We start from the raw sequence: 23,381 nt of genomic DNA, 5'->3' as shown, positions 1-23,381 counted from the left end.
CGTCTAGGAAATATTAGTGTTTTACTATCATAACAATTTGTTGACGGTTAAAAGCTGGTCAGACAAACATACATAAACTCAAAGGAAGGAAGGAAAGTCAATGTATTGGGAAGACACATGTATATAATCCCCCCTCCCTGGCATTCCTTCCTTGTGTCACACATCATGGCACTTACTTGTGTTCTGTATCCAGTTGTTTCTTGTACATAAGTTCTGCTTCCTCTTCTATGCTAAGTTCCTAGAGGGCAGGAAAGATACCACATGTTATTTATTCTTCACAGTTTAATAACAGGTTCTCAATAAAGACTTCATTTTTATTCAGTGAATGTTTGTTTATTAAGCACCACCAGAGCCAACATAGACTTAGGTGATCCTTGGAACCAACACGAAAAATATGCAGTCCATTTCCTTGAGGAGCTCATGATTTAAATGGAGAAAAACAGAGAGTCTCTTTGATACAATACGGATAGATGTTTAATGGTGATCCTTTTTCTTAGGCAGACCCTTCAATTTGGAGTGAGTCTCTGGACTAACAAGCTAGGAAGTAGCATCTCTTCTTTGTGCCTAAGTTTTGGGAACTGACTGGGTATCAGATGCCATATGGGCTAATCAGAACTTCCATGGTGTTTCTGGGTAAAAATAAAATGAATGTTCCCATATTATATGGGATTATACTGGAGGGAACATCAGAACCTAAAGCTTTATAGGCTTGACAAGAATGTTGGGAAGATTAACAAGTTAATATTTCAAAAAATGCTTTGAAGACAGAAAGTGCCAACATAAGTGCTAATTATTATTATTAGCCCTATGACCTTTTTCCTTTTCCCTTTACTGTTAGATCTATCATAAAGCTTAACTTCAAGAGAAATTATTTTTCTGTAGATGAGCATTTTTTTATTAAGTCAAATATTAATATATGCACTGATGGAAATAGCATTTCTTCCATTATTCTTTTTATCCTCCCTAGAGGGCAGAAATTGTGTCATTTGTGCATTTTGTAAGGTGTGTAGTAATGCAATGCACATTTTGTCACTCTGTCAGTATGTTGGCAATGGCTGGCAAAACCTGTAAGAGGGGCAAAATGTATGTTTGGAATCCTACAAACAGAGACTACAGACTAGTGAGGCTGAAAAAAAAGGAAAACCCAATCAGAACTTAGGTAACTAAAAGATTTGCATTTTAAAGTGGTCACCAGGGGAGACTGTAGAGTCTACTCTACCAGAGATGCTGACATTACTCCAAATATTTTGGTTCTCCTCATTTGGAATTGCTTTCGGAAGTACTTTTACAAACCATATTAAGAGCTAGTGTCACTTCATGTTGCCTCTTCTATGTGAAAAGAGCATAAGAGACCAAGAGTGGGAAACATGCTCAAAGGGACTTCTCTATATTGGTGTGTGGAAGGTCCAGATAGTGAATGAGTTAGAATCCCACTGCAATAATAGGAAACAAACCATCCTAATGCTATACACACCCATAGAGCTTGAGAAAATTTCAAATATGAGCATTGAAAGGTTTTAGAGCATGTTAAAATTTATATTTTTTGTTAAATTTGGTTGTTCTGGGGGAAAAATAAAAACTCTGCTTAAAAGACATTCACTTTAGGAGGAAAAAAGCAAACAGAATGACCACACACACACACACACACACACACACACACACCCTACCGCTTTCCTGTCCTTTTCCAGTAGCTTGATCAGATTCTCTGAAAAACCTACCCGTGCACACACACGTTTCTTTCTTTTTTCCATCACTGGTAATGATAGCCAGAAATTTTTGGTTGCTTTCCACCTTTTCCTCATCAACCTGATCTGTTGCCAGTAAAGAGGAGGAAAGAGAAACAGATAATGGGCAGCTGGGACATGGACTTGGCTGAATAGTCACAGGCTTTTATTCCTTTCCCTGTCTCATGCATCTATTTAAGGCTTACACTGGTTCATTAAGGTTTCTGTAACAAAGCACCACAGCCTGGGCAGTTTAAACAGCAAAAGTGTGTTGTCTCATAGTCCTGGAGGCTGGAGGTCCATGATCAAGGTATCAGAAGGGTTGATTCCTGTTGAGAGCTGGGAAGAAGAATCTGTTCCATGCCTTTCTCCCAACTTCTGGAGGGTTTTGTTTTTGGCAATTTTTGGCATTCCTTGGCTTGTAGACACATCACCCTGGTCTCCACCATAATGTTCACTTAGCATTCTTCCTGTATGCATGCCTATCTTCACATCTCCCCTTTTATAACTTCACTGGTCATGTTGGATTCAAGTCCACGCTAATAATCTAATTTTAACTTGATTACCTCCGCGAGACCCTATATCTAAATAAGATCACATTCTGAGGTTAAGACTTTACTATCTTAATGGGGGGCACAATTCAACTCATAACAAGTCTGGAGGGGAAGTGTACAGAGAAATGAGAATGTGGGGAAATAGTAGCCGTAATGCTTGATTTTTTGCACCACAGCACATATGAACAAGAAATCATTCCTCTCACTTTCATAAATTGCCATACCCATAAGGACCTATGCTAAGACTCTATCACATCCATCTTAGGTAGATTTCCATGGTGCTTTACCTGGACCTATCTTATGATACAATTTTCTGCTTTGTGCTACAGTTCCTTACACACACAATTTATCTCTCCTGTGAAACTCTAAACTCCTTGAAAGCAGTATCTAATTCATATTTTTTTATATTCCTTGACCTAGCACACTGCTTTGCACATGGCAGATACCCAATAAATTGTCACTGAATCTATGAATGACCATCTAGGTTTCATAGTTGCAGAGTCCTTAAATTATACATACTCATTGTCAATCATTACTCATTACATACTCATTGCACAATCAGTCAAGATAGGTGTGGTTGTGTTTCTGGAGCAAACACCTCATAACTCAGTGATTCAACACAACAAAGTTTATTTCTTGCTTAGGCAAAATCTCATACAGTTCCAGGCTGCTCTCCAAGGTGGTCATGTTCAATGTGGGAGCATGGTATCCCTGGCAACTCAGATGAAGCTTCAGTATTCCTGTGGCAGGGGAAGAGATCGTGGATAAGCAGCACTAGATCTTAAGTGCTTCAACTGAGAAGTGCTCCCAGCCTATTGGTCTGAACTAGTTTCATGGCCCTTAGTCCAACTACAGGAGAGCTAAGAAATATTATCTGCCATATGTCAGGAAGGAAAGGAGGATATCAAATGCTGCGGAACACAGCATTAATTTCTAACTCATCCATTTTTCTCCCCCCAAAAGTGTCTCTTATATTAGCATTATCTTTTATATGGTATTTTTTGAGCCCTTACTATATACCAGGGAATGATCTAAATGCTTGTGGTTCTATAGAAAAAGACAGACTAAAGGTTATATTCCAGTGTGGGGCAAGGCTAACAAAGGAGTGACCAAATAAATAAATATTTTCACACAGTGACAAGTGCTATAAAGAAAAAAGAACAGGAAAATATGGTGGAAAGTAAGTTTGCTAAGATCCCAGCATCAGTATTTTCAAAGAATCTTAGTCTTCTACTAGAAAGTTAGTACTTGTTTTCTCATATAATTCAAAATGTTATATGGTCATTTTTATATTATTTATGTTAACTGAAACCCAACTGAACAGAAGCTTCAAGTTGTTGGAATTTGGAACCTTCCAACACACTTTTGGGTATTAAAGTTAAGTATTGAGAAAACTAAGTCATGTGGTATATTTATAAAAAGAAAAGAATAATTAAAAAAACGGAAATGTACACACTGTTTCAGTTATCTATTGCTATATAATAAGCCTCCTCAAAACTTAGTGAATTAAAGTGATAGCAATCAGATATTGACTTATGATTATTCAACTTGGGCAAGGGACTCAAGGGAGGAAGCTCATCTATGCTCCATATTTGTTGGCCTGGAATAACCAAGATATCTTCTTTATTCTCTGATAATGGCTTACTTGGATTACTGACTGTGATTGATAAATTTGCTCAGATAGCTCTCTCTCTCTCCACATAGCCAACTGAGCTTTCTCACAGCATGGTAGTTAGCTTTAAAGATGGAGCATTCCAAAAGTATAAGACCAAAATGAGGTGCCTCTTAAGCCCTTCCTTGCAACATACTTGCTAAGGTCCCATTGATCAAAGCTTGTCCATGGTCAAGCCCAGAGTCAGTCAGGGAGGCTACTACACAAAGGCATGATTCGTTGGCAGCTAACAAATTATTTCTTTATCACTGCCAATTCTCTGGATTCTAATAATTCTCATTCCTCCTCTACATTCTTCTTCTACAGTCTGTCTCTGAGACTCCCAAAATCCCATTCCATTACAGCATCAGGCTCACGCTTGAAGTCTAGAACCTCATCATCTAAATCAGGTCCAGGGAGAATAAAGACTCAAAGGTGTGGCTGCTTTCAATCTAAATAGTTGTAAAACAAATAGATAAGTTCTCTTTCTCTCTTCTGCTCATCATCACTGTGGTAGAGAAGACAGAAAAACTGCAATAAAAGCACCCATTCACAAAAGGGGAAGAGGGAAAAATATAGCAGTCACTAGTCTTGAGTAAACCTAAAATCCAGTTGGGTACATGTTGCCAGTCTCTTGGCTGGAGCCCAGGTTGGATATCTGGGGGTGGTTCTCTATGGCCCATGATTGTAGCTAAGCCATTTTTTTTTTTCAGTCTTCATCCTGCTCAGAGAAGGTTGAGACCACAGGGATTTCTTTTCATTTTGAAATTCACATTTCATTTTGAAATGTTTCTCTCTTTTGGTCCAATCTGGCAATGTTTAATGTAGTATAATTCTCTTAAAGACTTTGCAGGTTGCTTATAAATCTTATTATGGGTTCACTTTATTAGATATTCACATTCTTATAACATTCTTCAAGATGGACCCTTCTATAATTTTGCCTGTAAATCACACTGCTGTGGGACAATGCCTTTAATATTTTTAGAGGATTAATAGAAGCCCTTTTGTCTAGTTGACAGTTTATGAGGCACTGCCCTAAATCTTTCTGAGTTCTCATAAACAACACCCTTGATTTGATCTTTATTTTGAGACACCGTTTTACTGGTACTGCCTTGGATGTGATATTTTTCCTGAGGCGATTTCTTATTTTGAGAATATTTTTCCAAAATACACTGGGGATGAGAATTAGTTTTACTTCTGAACCTTCAAATCCTTTATATTTCCTTTACATTTTGACGAAAACCAAACAGCTCATTCATTTGCTCATCTTACTCCTCCTATGACTCGTCTCAAGCAACTACAAGATGCCAGGTGCTACTTTCCACACTCTGCATAAAGCCTTAGCTAGATCCACAAGTTAATTAGGTATCCTTTTTATTTTCCGTGTTTCTGTAGGTGACAGTTTTGCTAATTAATCTGCTCATATATAACTTAAGGTTTTGCTCCTCCAGCTTCCAAAAGCAATTTTCTTGCTGCCCTTCTGACTACCATGAAGTGCCATCTTGAGGTTGGTCAGGTCTCTGGCCACTCCACAAGTCCAGATGCCACACATTTAGGTTTTTCTGTAGCAGCTCTCCACTCCTGAGTGCTCATGCCGAATTTTTGAGTTATCTCAAGTGAACGGTTTTACTAATTTTTCTGCCAGGACATAACTCAGGTCCCCTTCTCTCCAGCTCCCAATAGCTACTCCCTCATTGCCCTCCCCTGTTCTTTATTAATACAGAAACACAAAAATCTCTTCCAAGTTATCTCCTTAGGGCAATAAGTACACATTTAATTCGATCTCCTATATCTTCTGAAGCGACCATTATAGCACTGACTAGCCATAATTGCAGATATTAAAATTTGTCGACTGCCAAAGATTCAGTTTTCTTAGACTTAGAAAAATTTGCAACCAACCATTTTCTTCCTTCTTTCCTTCCTTCCTTCCTTTCTTCATTCAACATTTACTAAGTACTTCCTAAGAGTCAGACACACAGTATTTGGCATTAGGGTAGGAAAATCAATAAAACACTTTGCTTGCATTAAAGTTTATATTCTGGTGAGGAACTTATTTCTTAGTTAGCCTAAAATTCACATGAACCAGAAATCCCCTCCTGGTTCTTGGTTAGCCCAAGTGAAAATTTCAAAGTGAAGGAAGTTTACCTTTGATTTACTTCTCTTCATCTATTGGTCAACTTCTCTCCACCTTGAGAAATCCTGACCCTGGAGTATGTTGTCCTTATGTTTTTCCTAGGAAGCCTTGTGCTCTGCTTGGTTTCCCCTAGAAAAGGCCTCAGGATCCATACATGAGTTTTTCTACCTTCCTTTACACTAATACACGTATCTCTATGATTCCCCTAAGGCCTTTCTTCTGACTCAAATTTTCCAAACTCAGTTTCAGGAACATAATCATGAGTAATCATTGCTTTCTCTCATAAATAGTAATACTTAGATAGAGATTTTCTGGGAGATGTCATATTCCAATTCAAAGAATGTCTAAAATTATGCCCTGGGCTTATGGTGGAGATAGGTAGGGATATGTTGGCTTTTCAGGCTTTCTTAAGTTTCCATGGCAACTCCACATGCCTTTTGAACCTCCTGAGATTCTTCATGTGAGCTAGGCATGTGCTAGAAAAGGCATGCTTTCAGGTGTGGGTAGAACCAGTAGCTGTACAATTAAATTTATCCTTTTTTTTTTTTTCAAAACAGATTTGTAATGTAAATCTGGCTTCATACCTCTACTTTGGAAAACATACCTTATGACCTCTAAAGTTGCTGAAAGAACCTGATCAGCCCAGTGGTAAAATCTGTACCTCATGGCTACCAGAACTTTGACTATAAGTGCAAGTTACCTTGTGACTAGCATTTACTTTTCATTTTGCTTAAACTAAATATATGTTAATTTATCTCTTCTGAATATTTAACACTTGAGAAGGAAGATTTCCAACCCCACCCTCTTTCTTTTTTTTTAGTCTAGTGCAAGTTTTTTTTCTGATTGGTTATGTCATAGTCTGCAACAGCCAGCCCGAACATTGGAAGAGGTGACAAGACAGTGAACATGATCCACTTGCAGGGTTTTTAGTTCCTCAGCCAGATCGGGATTTTTATTGATAAGGATCAAATAGAAGTATCTGAACCCAACAAACAAACTTGGCTAGGGAAGTTGGTCCAGAGCCTGGCTCTTAGGAAGGAGATAGAGAACAGAATTTATTGGAGTCCCTCCCTGCCACTCGATACCTCTGGGATCTGTCAGACTTGGAAAATGCTTCATTTCTAAAAACACTGAATGTTATCAGGTGAAGAGAATAATGGGAAAGACTCAACCTCTTCAAATGGTAGTTTCTCAATGTATAAAATGCAGATAATAGTATCTGCTCAGCCTTCCCAAATATAAGTTATATTTATTGTTTTGGCAATCCTGGGAATGGGGGTGTTCATAAATTTCTGAAAGAGTTTCTGCGAACCAAAACTAAAAATATATTCCTGTGGAGAGGGGCAGGTCTAGCTGACTTTCTGACTCAGTTTGACGTGCTGTTGGTAGTTTCTCTGAGAGCAAGTTGAGATCCAAAGACAAAGAGGGACATTCTTTTATACTTTCATTGCCACCTGGAAGAATTTTGTTTCTCTTTTTTTGTCGGAATAAAAATAGAATCTAAAAATGTTCCCTTTCTCTGGGGGTAGTTAGGTGTGAAACTGCTTAAAATCATCATCTAAACAGTTATGACAAAGCTACTTCTTTTTTCAGGGAAGGAAGGTATAATCCTATTATCTTTGTGTGGTTATCAGCGCCACTTGAAATTCCAATTAGTGTAGCTAATCACTGTGGGCTCCTCTGGTAGTTAACTGGCAAACAGCTAAGTCTAATTAATACTTTGGAGTGGTGGGTAAATGGCATTTATTTTACTCCTCTAGACACATTTTCCAAGTAAAATTCTGATTTGGGGCTTGTTTCATTGGAAATGAACAATTTATAAAAAGAAACAAAAAATCTGTGTGAAGCTAACAAATAAGACCCTTAAGCAATCTTGTCAAATCGGAGAACTTAGTGTTCCAGAAGAAAAGGGAGGCTACTCAATGGTCAGTCAAAGGCATATTTCACATCCATTTATAGGTAAAAAAATAAATAAATCTATAAAATAGGAGAGGCATTACTCACTTAAACTCAGGCTTGTAAAGAGAGTCATTACCATTTGACTCATTAACAATGATTCTTTGCTTAGAAACAGGATAAAGTATTAATAACCCAGGCCTCTGGGCTTTTAATTCAAATGGCTCAGAGCCAGTCGTCTCTGGTGAGTCCATTATAATTATCTGGGTGATCTCCAGGCAAAATAATAACTTCCCTGTGGCCAGTAGGCATTTTAAGGGAATTAGGGCCTAGCAACCTCTATTCCTTTGTGCAGAAAATCTCTATTAGCACCTGCCCCCACCCCTCCAATTCATTGTCCCACCAACTCCTGTCCTAGTGAGGTCCTGGAGTTGATTTGGATGTGGGTCAGCTTCTCACGGGAGAAGCCTGGCTTGACCACGTGCCCAAGGTCGACCAACAAGGTAGTCTTGTGTCTTGGAGGAAGAGGCAAACATGCTCACAGCTGAGTCAAATCCACAGTGACTACTAAAAAATCCATTCTGTTGATTATTGTCCTCTCAATGCCTGAGGAAAAGCATCACAATATTAATATTAACCCAAGGAGTGGAGGGTCTGATTTTCTTTTAAGGATGTCTCTCTCCATAGGCCTGGGAGATTCCTATGCTTGTGTCCCAGAGTAACTTGTTTATAATTAAACAATTGCTTTGTTCTCCTCCCTTGAAAGAAGTCCATATTTGCAGAAACTACCAGAGTTTCTAAACCAGAAAAGGCTATAGAGAAGAATAAGCCTCAAAGAATTGCAAATTTTCCTTGGTTTTGAGCTCCAGTCTTTGGCTGGGCACTGGTCTGGGAAAAGGGGACACTTATTTTTTTAAGACAAGAATTCTGTGTTTAATTTTTAGGAATATGAAAGAGCTGAATGTTTACTTGAGAAAGGATTTGAAACCTTTTGTAGGCTTTTTGAGTTTTTCAGATAAAGGCAATCCACATCTCCGTTCTTAGGCAAAATAGTTCTGCAAGTAGCTCTCATAGGAACGAAGAACTGCTCCCCAATGTGTAAGCATTATTCTGTATAATTATGGATATTTTCTTTCCAAAAAATTTTTTTTTTTCTAGAAGCTGCTATTTCAAAGGCTTTCAATTCTGTGTGTCATTATCAAATAATCTTTTTTGTACTCGGGTGTTTATTATTGGATTGCAACAACGATAAAGCTCTAGGGGTTTTTGTCTCCTTTGGTATGCTAATTAGCCAGTTTCCTTTTGATCTTTTTCTTACTGAAAAGAGTGAAAAGCTATCTCGGTAGGAAATCTTAGTGCTGTACATTCATCCCCTCATCTCCATAATCTGAGGATCAGAGGAAGACAACAATTTCACTGCTGAATGAGAGCTTCTAGAAGCTTTAGTTAGAGCTCACTGCTGTCAAATAACTCTACTGGCACTCAGAGGTGGGCACAGAGGAGGAAGACACAGGAGGAAAAAAGCACAAATATTTCATGCGGCCGAGTGAGCTCAGTTGCTTTTATTTCTTCTCCAGGCATTCAATCCATGTCATTTCACCTAATTTTTAACTTTTAGATTTCTTTCTCCTATTGATGTGTTTTTAGCGACAACGACTGAATACTCAGTTTAAGGAAAATGACTTGAAGAGTAGGAAAAAGTACACAGCTGATAAAATCTGTCAGACTGCAAAGCCATCTTTTAAAAGACACAGTAAACTCACATATGCAGAGTACCTGGGGAAAGTGCTGTAGCTCTTAAGGGTCGGATGCACATATTTGCATGTTACATTATATTTGGGAATGGATGGAAGAGAGAAGTCCTTAGATTTTTAGTTTGGTCACTGGTCTACTGTAGCTGTGAATATTTACCTTTTTATTAAGATCTAAGGATTTAGGACAAAGTCTGGAAACTTGAATGGGAAATTTCATCATCAATATCATCACCTAACATCTATCGAGAATGTTCTGGGGGCAGCGCTGCATTATGAGGACAAAGTACGTTGATACTCAAGTATCTAGTCAGAGGGACTGTGCCCAGTGCATCCAGCCAGCCAGACACCGACGCACACGCCCATGTACACCAGGTTGAACTATATGAACTCATTGTTTTTGCAAGTAAAAAGCAATTCCACATGCTCAGCCTGATACAGTTTACTGTTTGGGAGGTAATTTGGTTGATTATAAGGTGCGAGCTTTATTTGAAAAAAAGAAAAAAAAAGTTCATACATTCAAGAGTATTGACTTCTTTAAGATCATCCTAAGAGAGGTCAGATTCCAAAAATGCAGCCATGGCTAAGGGCAGTTTTAGAATCATCCTAAACCCGAGAGTTTTCATTTCTTTGACGTTTAGACAACAATCTCTACCCTTTGGAAATGACCCTGAATTTTGGAAATAAAGGAAAGTCATTCAAAACAACTTCTTGTGAGTAAAATAGTTTATACTGAAAAAAGCTATTTTGAATTTCCTTTTAAATAAGCAACATCTGAGTATAAATAATGCAACAATTTCCTCAGGTGCCACATGAGCCATCAGAGCCATATAATTTTTGATTTAGAGGGCACCTTAGAGATTGGCTAGTCCAGCATCCCTTACACTTTATTGAACCTAAAAATCCTCAGGGGAATTATTAATAATGCAATTTTGAGCACCTTGCTATAGAGAGTCTGATTTATTAGATTTAAGAAGAGACTCAGAAATCTCCATTTTAAATAAGCTTGTCAGATAATTCTGATGCAGGAGGTTGTCAGCCATACTTGGACCTGTCACTCTTATCTATAGAGGTAGCTCTTCAAGTTGAGGGACATGCAGCTTACTCTACACAGAAGCTGGCCCAGAAGTAGATGCCCAGTCTCCTGGACTCCTGGGAGACCTTTGGGAAGGGACTTCTGGGGTCTGAATCACAGATTGTAATTCAGTATTTATAGACTGAGTAGCATTCAACCACTTTTAAAACCTTTATTTTAAGCCCATTTTCTCATTTGAAAAACAGGGGTAATATTGATAGCAAGCTCAGTGTTGTGTCTATACAAGTTGCTTACTACAGTGCCTGGCAGATAGTAACTGCTCCAAAAACATCAGCTACTCTGTTTTTATCCCAAAATCTTCATTCTGGCTTTTTGTATTTCTTTTTCTGTACTTGCCCCTTTTCATGGGACTTTTATTATTAATTAATTATTTTATTATTGTTTTTTTTTTTTAGAGAGAGAATCTTAAGCAGGCTCCATGCTCTGTGTGGAGCCTGACCTGGGGCTCAAACTCATAACCTTGAGATCATGACTTAAGCTGAAATCAAGAGTCAGATACTTAACCAACTGAGTCACCCAGGCACCAGCTTCATGGGTCTTTTTTAAATTGGCATTTCTGCTTGGCATTCCTTCCTTACGACATTGGTCACACCTTGGTTCCTGGTACCAATATCAGACTAGAGAGTTCTTGTTGAAAGGTAGCAGTCAGTTATAAAAACCCTCTGGACTCCTCCCTGAGAGCAATAGCTGGGTCTTTGCACATTTTACCTTTATGCCCAGTTAACCCCTACCTATAGCCCTACTGGCTTGTGATGGTTGCAAACCTTCCCCCTTCCCCCAAACCAAACCAAAACAAAAACAAAGCCCCAAAACAAAACAAAAAACCTGAAAAGACATAACAAAATAAAATTTAAAAAAATCCTCAAGTATGAAACCAAAGTGTGTAGAGATCAAGATGACAGCACAGAAAGGCCTTTGTCATGCCTGATGAGTGGAGGGCAAAGACTGGCTGGGGGAAGGGCAGCCTGAACAGCTGGTGGCATCTGCACTTGCCCACAGGCTCTTCAGACTTGGCTCAGAAGCCAGAGGCACTAATGATGGTGCCGGAGGGAGGGAGAAAGACAGCATGAGGCGTCCATACAAGGTGCCAATGAAGTACTTGTATCTTTTCCCCATCTGTTCCTGTCACCCCTACACCCTCCCATTTGCTCACAAATAAATAGGCAATGGGTGACCAAATGCTGCCTAAGCTACCTGATGCTGCTAATTACTATGACTGTTTAGAGCCAATTATCTCCACAAAAGCAAAACATCTTCATGTAGCATTCCAAATGGATACTGTTTCGTCTGGGGCAGAGACAAATTGAAGGCTGTGGCTCAGCTTAAGCTAAAAGGGCTCTACTTTGGCACAGGTTTCAAAGACCCATTAGAGTATTTTTGTTTTCTTTTAATTTGTAGTTTTGCAGATGCGACAATTACTAAAAATGCAGGAAGTGTGATTGGGGTGAGATAATTCTATAGAGAAAGATTTGTATGTGCCTTTTCATCTGTGTAAAAATTATATATAAGTCTAAACATAGAGACAAATATAAATACACATAGAGAGAGAGAGAGAGAGAGAGAGGGAAATAGTTAAGAGGTATCATGTACCTGTACCAGGTAGGGCTTCACTGTAATGCAATCGTGCATATATTCATTAACACTTTTGTTGGGACTCTAGGATTTCATTTGTTTAGCATAAATGGTTGGACAAAAACCTCTAGGTTAATTCTTTTATCTTTAGTATAAGTGAAATGGTGCTTACATAAGACAAATGAGGTGTAAATCTGAAATAATTATCTGAAGTTCTGGTCAAAACATTTCAAACTGAAAGAAAAGGTAGGCTTCAGGTTGTGAATAATGCATATTTTCTACTGCTCTGATTAGTGTCTTTGGACAATTGCTCAGCTCTTCCCACTGTTCATAGGTACAGGCTGAGTCACTGCTTTGCAGTGTCACTATGGAAAGGGACAAGAATAATTTGTATGAAAAGTATGTGAATGACTTTAGTCTCTTCTCTAAATAAAGGAAGCTTCCATCCTGAAGCCAAGCATCTGGGGAAGATGGATGCTGAGCAATGCATATCTGAGCTGTGGAAACAACCAGGAAAGGCTGAGTCTTTGTGAACAAGTTTCTAATATCCCCCTGGTTTCTCTAGAGAAGAGGACTGTGGTACGTCATGGAAGACGTTCACATATTAGCTAAAGTTAGTGTTAATGAGAGAGTTTTGCCGCGCTCATTGGGTCATCCATCCCTTCACTATGTGCTAACTGTGGGCACTCTTTGGTAAGTAGAACACACAAGGACCCGTCCCTATGGGGTTTTGAGAACAGCTAAGGTGAATTGAGTGGGAAAGACAGGGGGAGTTTGCTTACGAACTGGAGTCAGAGAAGCAACACCAAGATACTTTAAGGCCTAAGAAATTTTATTAGCCCCAATTCTGTGATTGCAACTTACTATTCTGAGATTTAAAAATATCAAGATTATTTCTGATACCATCAAGACCCACCAACTGTCCTTAATATTTAGAAGAAATTTGTATGTATGTGGCGGTATGTGCTAATAGTAAACAAGACCTAAATTTCAGGGATGTGGACTGCTACTGAGAGCTACTGTAAAGTCCAACTGGTAACCCAGCTGAAACTGAAGACGTATCCCCTTTGAGTAATAGCTGTTCTGAAAATAATCTACTCACTGAGCCACTTCCCCTGTTTAATTGGGAGTGTGTGGGTGTGAGAGGGAGTGGAGGGGAGAGAAATGAGTGTGTGGGCATATGGGTGAACATGTGTGTGAATGTGCTTGCACACATGGCTGTGAATGTCCATATGCCTGAGTGTGTATGTCTCCATGTGCCAATGGGTACATTCATTATATAGGTCTCTTCATTCCCTGCAGAGAGTTTATGAGAGTCTTTTGGAGAAATTTATTTATTTAAAATATACGGCAGTTGAGTAGTTCTAGAAAGTCAGTACATCCCTAAATATTCTCTTACAAAGAAGCATATTGAAAAGAAGTAGACCTTTTTCAATAAGCTTTGGGTTCCTATCGTACTATGAGGTAACATTTGGACAGTGTCCATGGCAGTGGTCCATGCAGCGTTCATTTTAAATTGGTCCTTTTAAGTATAGCATTAAGTGGTTGTTCATAAACAGGACTGAGCAATTTCTGAGTGGGAGGAGAGCCTTCCAATCCTTACCCATGTGATCTGTAACACTGATGTGGGTGTATAACGTTTATGTCCAGGATATAATTATGTAGTGTATGGGGATAGTTCAGAGTAAATATTTTTTTTCTGATAAAAAAATGGACCTATTTACTAACATTCCCTTGGAAAATGAACCAAGAAGAATAGAAAATTATGTTGTGTTAGCTTTTCTTCTAAGAGTTCTCTGCATTGACTCCATTGTACCTACTCTTATCCAAGGCTGATTTCATAACTGGTGTGTTCTGGTACGCTTCCCTAATTTCAGGCTGGGTCTTCCTGACATACAGTGAGAGAAGTACTATTAGTTGTCTGTCTAATTTCAGAACCTGGGGGCTTGATTTTTTTAATGTTACCCATTTGGATTTATTCAATATATGTTTATTAAGCAAATTTTTGCAGTACCTATAATGATAAGCCCTGGGGAGAAAATGATGGCTAATCCAGGCTTTCAAGGTGCTCTCAAAGTGGAAGGGAGACATTCTTTAAAAAAGGGACTGATTAAGTGAGATAGGAGGACAAAGGAGAGAAAAGAATTCTTTTTGTGGTGTTAAGGGAGCTCTACAGAGGAAATGATGTCTAGCCGAGGCTTGAATCATGAGTATGAATTTGTCATGCGGTAGCCTATAGTGGGGGGAGTGGGGAAACATTCTAAACAAAGGTCTGAATTTGCAAAAATAAAAAAAAAAAACTGTTGAATTTCCATCCTCAGAGGAAGTCGTTCCAAGTAGAGACCTACTTATCATTTCTCTGCCTTCCTCACTGATGATTCTAGTCTTGCCATTTTCCCTCATGTCTTGTACCTGATTTTCTTTCAAAGTCTTCTGAATCAAGCATTTCGTGCACTATAAATGTACAAGACATTCAGCCTAACAAAAAGAAACTCTATTCCGTGCTATTTATTATACTACTTTCTTTGTCTAGGACAAACTGATTATGTGGTTTGGATTTTTTTTTTCCAGTTAGAGACCAGAACAATACTTTGTATTCTCCAGAGCTACCTTAGCCTCTACGCAATAACCCTGGAAAGGAACAAACCTTGCATTCCCATAGAAAAGACAAATAGTATAGGCAACCCATAGTTCTAGTGAGGGCTTGCTTCTTTTAGGCTGTGTATTACTTCAAGAGGCTCACATGAAGTAAAAACTAGTTTGAAATTGGTCTCCTCCTGGTTTTTTTATTTTATTTAATGTTTTTGAATTGTGATCCTTGTGGGGCTCAAGTGCCCTTTAGATAGTTCAAGATGGACAAAGCGATAAAACCGAACCAAAACAAAAACCAAAAACAAACCAGAAAGCAAAAAAGCACCTTGCCTAATATTGCAATAAACTTAGACCTTTCGTGTGTAGAAATGGATGACAAAAGTGCTCTGTGTGTAAACATAAAGTGAAGATTTATTGGAGTAAGGTAATGAAGGCATCAACAAGGGGCTAGAGCAAATATTCTTCTGAAAACATCAATGACATTCTGCTCCATTTCATAGTAGTTTGGACTGTAAATCTTCAAAGGTCAAAAAATAGCTTCCCTTCAGGCTCATATGAAATGTTTAAAGCCATCAGTTGCACCAATCTTAGTTACAATGTTACACAGCAAACAAGGCTAAATTGTGATTTAATTCTTGCACGTGTGTTCTTGATTTCTGTCTTGATTTATGTGGAGCAAAGGATTCCTTTTATGACCCCTGAGATTATCTATTCTTGTACTAACACCTGTTTTCTCCTTTGCTTTGCCTAAATGATAGTCTCTCTTTGTCTAGGAGATCATTTTTATGTGGTATGAGGAAAGAATTCTATCTTTTGCCTCTGGTACTTACAACCCCCCTCCCCGCCATTTCCTCTAATTCCACACACAGTGTAATACAAGCATGGCAAATGTGATGTGGAGGCCTTGGGCTGATTAATATTATTTACTGTGATGCTTCTTCTGGTCAATTGCTGCAGAAATGAGAGGCAACAGACCTTACCTGGAAAGAGGCAATTAGAGCCTCTGGTTTCCATTATCTTCCATATATCTGATTTCTGCTTTGCTAGTGTTAGAAGAGTCTGTATTAGGTTGACAATGCTAGTTAGTTCCACAGATATTTATCAAATGAACGCATAAGACTTTGTATTAAGTATGGGTTGGAGAGGAGCTGTTGGGGTAAGGGAAGAACATCATGGGTAAAGATAAACAAGAACTAGTCCTTTCCTACAAAGACCCTCAAACTTTAAGGGGGGGAGAGTTGACATGAATAAGAAGGAATGAAATGAGTTATTTTTAAAGATTAATTAATTTATTTATTCATGAGAGACACAGAGAGAAAGAGAGGCAGTGACATAGGCAGAGGGAGAAGCAGATTTCAGGCAGGGAGCCTGATGTGGGACTCGATCCCGGGTCTCCAGGATCATGCCCTGGGCTGAAGGTGGCACTAAACCGCTGATCCACCTTGGCTGCCCGAAATGAGTTTTATAGTAGAAGCATAAGCACTGTGCTCTGGAAATCTAGGGAAGGTGAAAGCCTTAGAAAAGCCAATTTCTCTTGAGCTGTAAAAATCCTTACAAACTGGAACTCATTACTTCTAGCTTGATATATTCTCTGGAGCTGTGATATGAATAGATCCAACTCCATTTCACATGTATATTTCAAAATTGCCTCTGGTTTTGGATTTTTGTGGCAATGTGTTTTATAGACTGAACTGGTTCCAAAGGCAGGTAGTACATAGTTAAATAGCTATAAAATTCAAAGTATTTAGTTTCCGAAACCCAAGTTTTTCAAGTCTTCTTTTTCTGGGCAGCTTTATCTTGCATGCTGTCTTGAACATCAATACTTTTTGTTGTAGTTCAGGAAGTTTCGATCATCAATTCACTTCCCTTATTACACATTATGTTTTCTTAGTCATGAATGAACTTCAGGGAATCTATGTCTCACTGTAAGTGTATGCAAAAATCTCTTTATGGACATTTTTTCTTGGCAGAGTTCATTGTTTTCATTAGATTTTCAAAAAGATACAGAACCCAGACAGTGTAAAACTATTATGTTTTCTCTTCATGATTTTATCTACTGTCAATATTTCAATGCCAACTAGATGTTGATGACTCTAAAATCTGTATTTCTAGCCTAAATATCCCTTGAGTTTTATTCTTATAAGGTCCGAAATTTACTATTTATCTTTGTTTCTTTGGGTCATTAGCACAAGCTCACCAATTCCAAGATTTAATTCACAATCTTTCATTCTAAATCTTACCTACATATTTTCCATCTTCACTGATGTCACCAAAATTCACTCAGTCACCCAGGATAAAAAACTGAGAATCATCTGGCTAATTATTTATTTGTCCTTTAAGATAACTCAAATAGCAGTTGCTTCTAGAAGCCCCTCTTGACCACCCAGGACTGGCTGGTTGCTCTTTTGGGATCCCACAGTTCTGTGCATATCTCAATCATTGCTCAGCCATATATTAATGATCTGTTTATTTTTTTCTGGTACCCTCATTAGTTTCCAAGTTCTTGAGGGAAGTAACCATTTCATACTTGGTTTGTGATTCAGCACTGAGGGCAGAGTTGAATGCTCAGTAAATGCTCAGGAATCAATTAAGAGGAGTAATTAGGACTCTTCAAAGAATATATGCTATACCTGGCTTCCTGAAATTCAGACACAGTGACAGTGACTTGAAAGACTCTAATTTCATGGCCCATGAAAGTGCAGAGGAAAGAAAGCTCTGTCTAATGTGGTCTGCTAAAATGAAATTATTTTAAAAGTCAGATCCTAATGTTGATTCTATGTCACTCAGTAGGGAAGAGGTGCCAACTGTGTAGTAATAGCCTATTTTCTATATGTTCTTTCTAAACTTGACAATCTTCCTCTCCAGAGAAAAAAATTCTATTAAGTTAAACATTTAGGTTTTAAAAATTATGTTTTAGAATCAAGCAATTAATAATTCATAGCATCTTGTGGCAAATTGTGTTAGATTCAAGTACAGAATTTCTGAGGCTTCATGAATTCTGGTAGAAGCATAAAAGGACAAGCATACCAATTCTTTGCCCACTGCATTTAAGACAGAAGCACTTTCACAATATGGACTTCTTGAAAGGGAATTAGAGAAGGCCCCTTAGTCCTTCACCTACCAAACATCTTTTTAGTCATTGTAGTTGAGTTCCATACTTTTCAAGTGAATCAGAATTATTTTGTTTCCCTTCCCCTCCTCATGGGTTGAGGGTGAGGGAATACCTCCCTCTACTCTGCCAGGTAAGAGGGACTTAAGAGAGAGTGGTGTTTGCCAGAAAGAGAGCCTGATGTCCTATCCTGGTGGCTGAGTTGTAGAATGGAACTCACCCATCCCTGTGTCACCATGGGAACGCAGCTGAGTGCAGAGAGTTCTAGAGAGAGGCTAACCTGTATCTTCTGGAGTCTGGAGCCAGAGATTGGGCCCTGACTCTGGCTTGGAAAATCCTAATGACAAGAGTAGATGACCCTAAATGTTAGACCAGTGGAGAAAGGCTATAAGAGGAGGGTCCTATATGTACAGATTTTGGAAGGACAGAGAGGCAAGCTTTCTCATGGGTTAATTGGACATTTGGTGAAGTAGCAAGTTCAGAGGAATCTTGAAAGGACTCTGTCTAAGAGGTCTGCTTATTAGGACAAGGTCTTTCCAATAAAGAGGCTGAGTGAGGTATACCACCAGGACAGCAGTGAGTGTTCTAGGAATGGTGTTGGAGGTACTATTGCATGTTTGTGTGTGTGTGTGTGTGTGTGTGTGTGTGTGTGTGTTCTGGGGTGGATTCTTTCCCCTAATTCCATTCTCCCTCTCTACTACCCCAGTTGTTGAGCCAAAAACAAAAGCAAAAACAAAAACCTGTTAGTAATGGGGCAGGTAAGGGAATAGGGAAGACTGCAATAAAAACTGGAAAAGTAAAAACAACAACAACATTTATATTATTGAAGTGATCAAAATATCTATTGTACTCAGTGCTATTGATGCCCTCTTAGGTCTCCTTTCTGCCCGACACATCAGTCTGCCAGCTGCTGTGGATGCTGGCTGCTAATAGCTCACAGCTGCTCTGTGCTGCTGAGACTTGCCCTTGGCCAAACAGGAGCCACCTCACCCTGGAAGCTTATGAATCTCCCCTTAGTTAAACTAAAGACAACAAGTATTTTATAGGGATGGTCAAATTTCTGCTGCTGCCAAGATTGGATGTTAAAAATATTAGAAGTGTTTTGGGGGGTTGGGGGGAGATACCTATTTCTGGTGATAGTGAAAAATCTAGAAAAAATGTATCTAACAAAAAAGTCCATCAGAAGCTTTGAAAAGCCACTAAAGCAACTACAAATTGAAGGATCAAGGTCTTGGAGAGAAAAGTACAAGAGGTAAGTTTGATGACCAAGGCTGCTTTTCCCTTCATGGCATTTGCCAATTCTAAAGAAGCAGCAGAAGGTACCTGGGTGGCTCAGTCAGTTAGGTGTCTGCCTTTGGCTTGGGTCGTGGTCCTGGAGTCCTAGGATCAAGCCCTGTGTCAAGCTTTCTGCTCATCAAGGAGTCTGCTTCTCCCTTTCCCCACTGCTCGTGCTCTCTCTTGCTATCTTTCTCTCTCTCTCTAAAATAAATAATAAAATCTTAAAAAAAAGAACAACAGCAGAGAGGCTGAGAAATTGAGTGGATATTTGATAGCTGAAACGTTGAGAAGCCCAACTGATGGTCTCATGGGCTAGAAGATGAAAACTGGAATTCAGGGCCAGCTCAAGGAGAAAGACCTTGGCAAACCTTCCAGGGTCTTAACTAGGCCCCTGGACAATGTATACTCTAGAATTGAAGATGGACCAGAAATAGCCAAGCCCCACAAATCAGATTACTCTCTGATCAGATTAAGATGATTTTTCTCTATTCTGTCAGAAGCAAAATTAATGCCATCTAAAACAAGATGACATAATCTACAGTCTCAAACTATCATTTCTTCAAATTTTGACATCTAGGATTCAATAAAAAAATTACTGGCAATTCCAGGAGATAAGCATATGTTTTTGAAACAAGGAGAAAAAGCACAACAGAAACAGACTTGGAAGAGATCCTGATACTGATGTTATCAGGAACTTAATGAACATGATGAAAGTAAAGGGTAAGGTGGAGAATTTAAGCAGATAATAACTTTAAAAAATAATCAAGTGGAAAGTTTAGGAGTGAAAAATAACTGAAATCAATAACTCAATGGATATGTTTAATAGCATATTAAAAAACACTTAAGAGAGAATTTGTTATTTGGAAGATAAACCAGAAAAAATATCTCAACATAAGAGAAATGTGGAACCTAGTTAAATAGATCAAACAAATTTTGAACATGTTTTTCATTGAGGGGTGAATGAAAAGAAAAAAGAGATTGGAACAGAAGCCATATTTGAAGGAATGGTGGCCAAGAAGTCTTCAAAAATAATGAAAGATACCAAGAGTCAAGGAGCACTATAAATGCCTGGTAGGATAACCTACAGAATACCATACTAGGTATATCATAGTAAAACTACTGCAAACCAAAGAAGAGAGAATCTTAAGAGCAGACAAAAACCGAAATAAGAAGTCATGTATTAGGTTAGCTAACAATGAAATTATCTATTCAAAGTGTTGAAAAATTATTTGAATTACTTACTCAAAATTTTCAAAAAATAAACTTACCTAGAACTCTATCCCAGTTAAAAATGCCCTTTAAAAAATCAAAAGAAATAATTTTAGACTCATGCACCCCAAAAAAGTGAGATAGTGTTATCATTAGGTCATCTGTGTTATAGTAAATACTGGCGTGAGTGCTTCTGAAAGATGATTCTAGGCAGGAGCATGGAGAGACAAGAAGGAATGAAAAGCAATATGAAGGGTAAATATATGGGTGGGTCTAGATGAATATTGAAAGCATAACACAATAGTAATAATAACAATAACAATAATAATAATAAAATTTAAATACCTGTGGGGTGGACACATGACAAAAATAGAACAAAAAGCTGGAAAATGGATAAACAGAACTATATTGGTCTAAAATCCTTGCATTATGTCGTGGTCAAAGTCAAGGATGCCTGTTTTAATGTAGGGCAACCCTTAAAGGAATAGTAAAATTATAATAAACAAGATAATAAAAAGGCAGAATGGAATAATAAAAATATTTAATGAAAAAACAAAATAAGGCAAGAATAAGGCGAGAAATAAGAACAAAAGGAGCATGGAACATATGAAAGAAAGAAAAAAATGTATAGCAAGATAGTAGATTTAAACCCACATGTTTCAGTAAGTGCATTAAATGAAAGGCTAAATATTCCAATTAAAAGAAATACTGTTAAATTGGATTTAAAAAGCTATTTATGCTGTCTATAGTAAGCAGCTTAAAAATAAAGGTGCAGAGGGGCACCTGGGAGGCTCAGTGGTTGAGCATCTGCCTTTGGCTCATGTTGTGATCCCTGGGTCCTGGGATGGAGCGCTGCATCGGGCTCCCTGCATGGATCCTGCTTCTCCCTCTGCTTATGTATCTGCCTCTCTCTCTGTATGTCTCTCATGAATAAATAAATACAATCTTAAAAAAGGCACAGAAATGTAGACAGTAAAAGATGACAAAAATATTCTTTATGAACATTAACCCCCAAAAAGCTGTTTTGTTAAATGAATAACAGGCCAAGTAAGCATTAAGGCAAGAAGAACTACTAGAAGGATATTTTACAATGATAAAATGGTAATTTGCCAGGAAGTAACACTGGAAAAATTTGCATGGATATAATAAGAAAATCTCCAAGTCCATAAAGCAAACACTGATAGAACCAAACTGAGTCAAAGGCAAATCCACAATAGTTTTAGGTAATTTTGATATAACTCTTTCAGTGACCAATAGGATAAGCAGAGGAAAATAATTAGGAAGGACATCAAAGAGCTGAACATATTTACCACACCTGACCCAATTAACAAACCAGAACACTGCATCCAACAACTGCAGTGTGATCTTAAATGAATCTCATTTAAGCAAATTTCCAGATATTAAATTCATACAGAAGATCTCTGATCACAGTGGAATGAAGCTAAAAATCAATCATAAAAGATAATTAGAAAAATCTCTAAATATTTGGAAATAAAGCAATATGCTTCTTAATAAACTATGGGTCAAAGGAGAAATCACAATGGAAATTAGAACTTATTTAGGCTTTAGAAAGAGAACTCTATCATTGTGCTAAAATCCTAACTGCAGTAGTCAAGGAGCCAGCCCAAGGAGCTTGAATAGAATCTTTCTTTCTCCTTCTCTTTCTATAAAAGCTTCAAGGAATTTTGTATCTGTGGCATGGAAATACCATGGTAGGATTTTTTTTTTTTTAGGTATTTATTCTATAGTTTGCTGTATTCATCTTGTAGGTATTATGGTCAACTTACAGTGGCTTTCTTGGGACAATCATGATAATAATATTAGAAGTAGTAAACACTGTGCCTAGGCATAGAAGTGATATTTCTATCATCCAAAAAGTCTGTCAGATGACCTGAGACTCCTTTCCTTATTTATATAAAATGTTACTCTTCCCTGGAACAAATCTGACAGATGTTTGGGAGGACAGAGAAGCACTTCACACCGTTATTTAACCAAGCATACTGTGAGAAGTAATTAAGGATCCTGGTACCTATTTACTCACATATGAAAGAAAGGGATATATAAACAATATGAGGCAAATTAGATGTTTTTGTGTGCAGAATAAGGGCAAAGATGGCCTTTTAATAAAACATTGTTTTTCTTCTCAGGTAACATTATATTATTAAATACTAATAATTAGGTTCATAAGCTAAGAAATGGAAGATGACATAATGTTGTTCTTTCTATCTCTCTAATGAAGATCTTAGGCTTCCAATGCCAAAAGTATTCAGGGCTTGTCACATCAGAGACTTTTAGAAGCCTATGAGGCCAAATATTGTGTTAAGTTATACTAATGTTAGTTCTTTGCCCCGAGGGCATTAGTCTCCCATTGCAGGTTCTCACAAATTAAGTGTCATAGATTAATCTCCAGAGCTAGATTTAGGGGGTTAAGGAAATTGTTGGTTCCTCTCCTAGCCCTCCCATAGCTTTAACCTTCAAACCACCAGCCCATCAGCTGCAGAACACTGTTGGTTTCAATCGGAAATGCAAAATTCTTCCTTGATGTTAGGATGAAGGGGCTGTGTTTGTAATAGTGTGCTCATAAAACAAACTTCATTCTTTCCCCAGTAATTGGCTTCCTGCTGAAAGGAGTGCTAAAGAGATGTCTGACAAGAGTTTGAATTGGTGTGTTAGTACCTTTCTTATGTATCTCTCTCCATGAGCTGTTTATATTTTCTCGTGTTAGCACACCCTACACTTGCTAAAGATGAATTTGAATTTTCAATATCTTCTTGTAGAATGTTATTAGTGATTTGTAGTTGCATTGAGCGCTCGT

At 38.1% G+C, this 23,381-nt stretch overlaps 1 long non-coding RNA gene across 1 annotated transcript in view; it reads right to left on the bottom strand.

Moving 5' to 3' along the window:
• Nucleotides 1–23,381, bottom strand: part of LOC140608085 (uncharacterized) — a 112,043-nt gene that overhangs the window by 67,116 nt on the left and 21,546 nt on the right. The window contains exon 2 of the long non-coding RNA XR_012010068.1: nucleotides 177–238. This is a non-coding gene — a long non-coding RNA (uncharacterized lncRNA). The remainder of the gene's footprint in view (nucleotides 1–176; nucleotides 239–23,381) is intronic.

The sequence above is a fragment of the Canis lupus genome, chromosome 17 (genome assembly GCF_048164855.1).
Source record: "Canis lupus baileyi chromosome 17, mCanLup2.hap1, whole genome shotgun sequence".
Lineage (NCBI taxonomy): Eukaryota > Metazoa > Chordata > Mammalia > Carnivora > Canidae > Canis > Canis lupus.
This window is presented reverse-complemented; position numbering and strand designations above follow the sequence as displayed.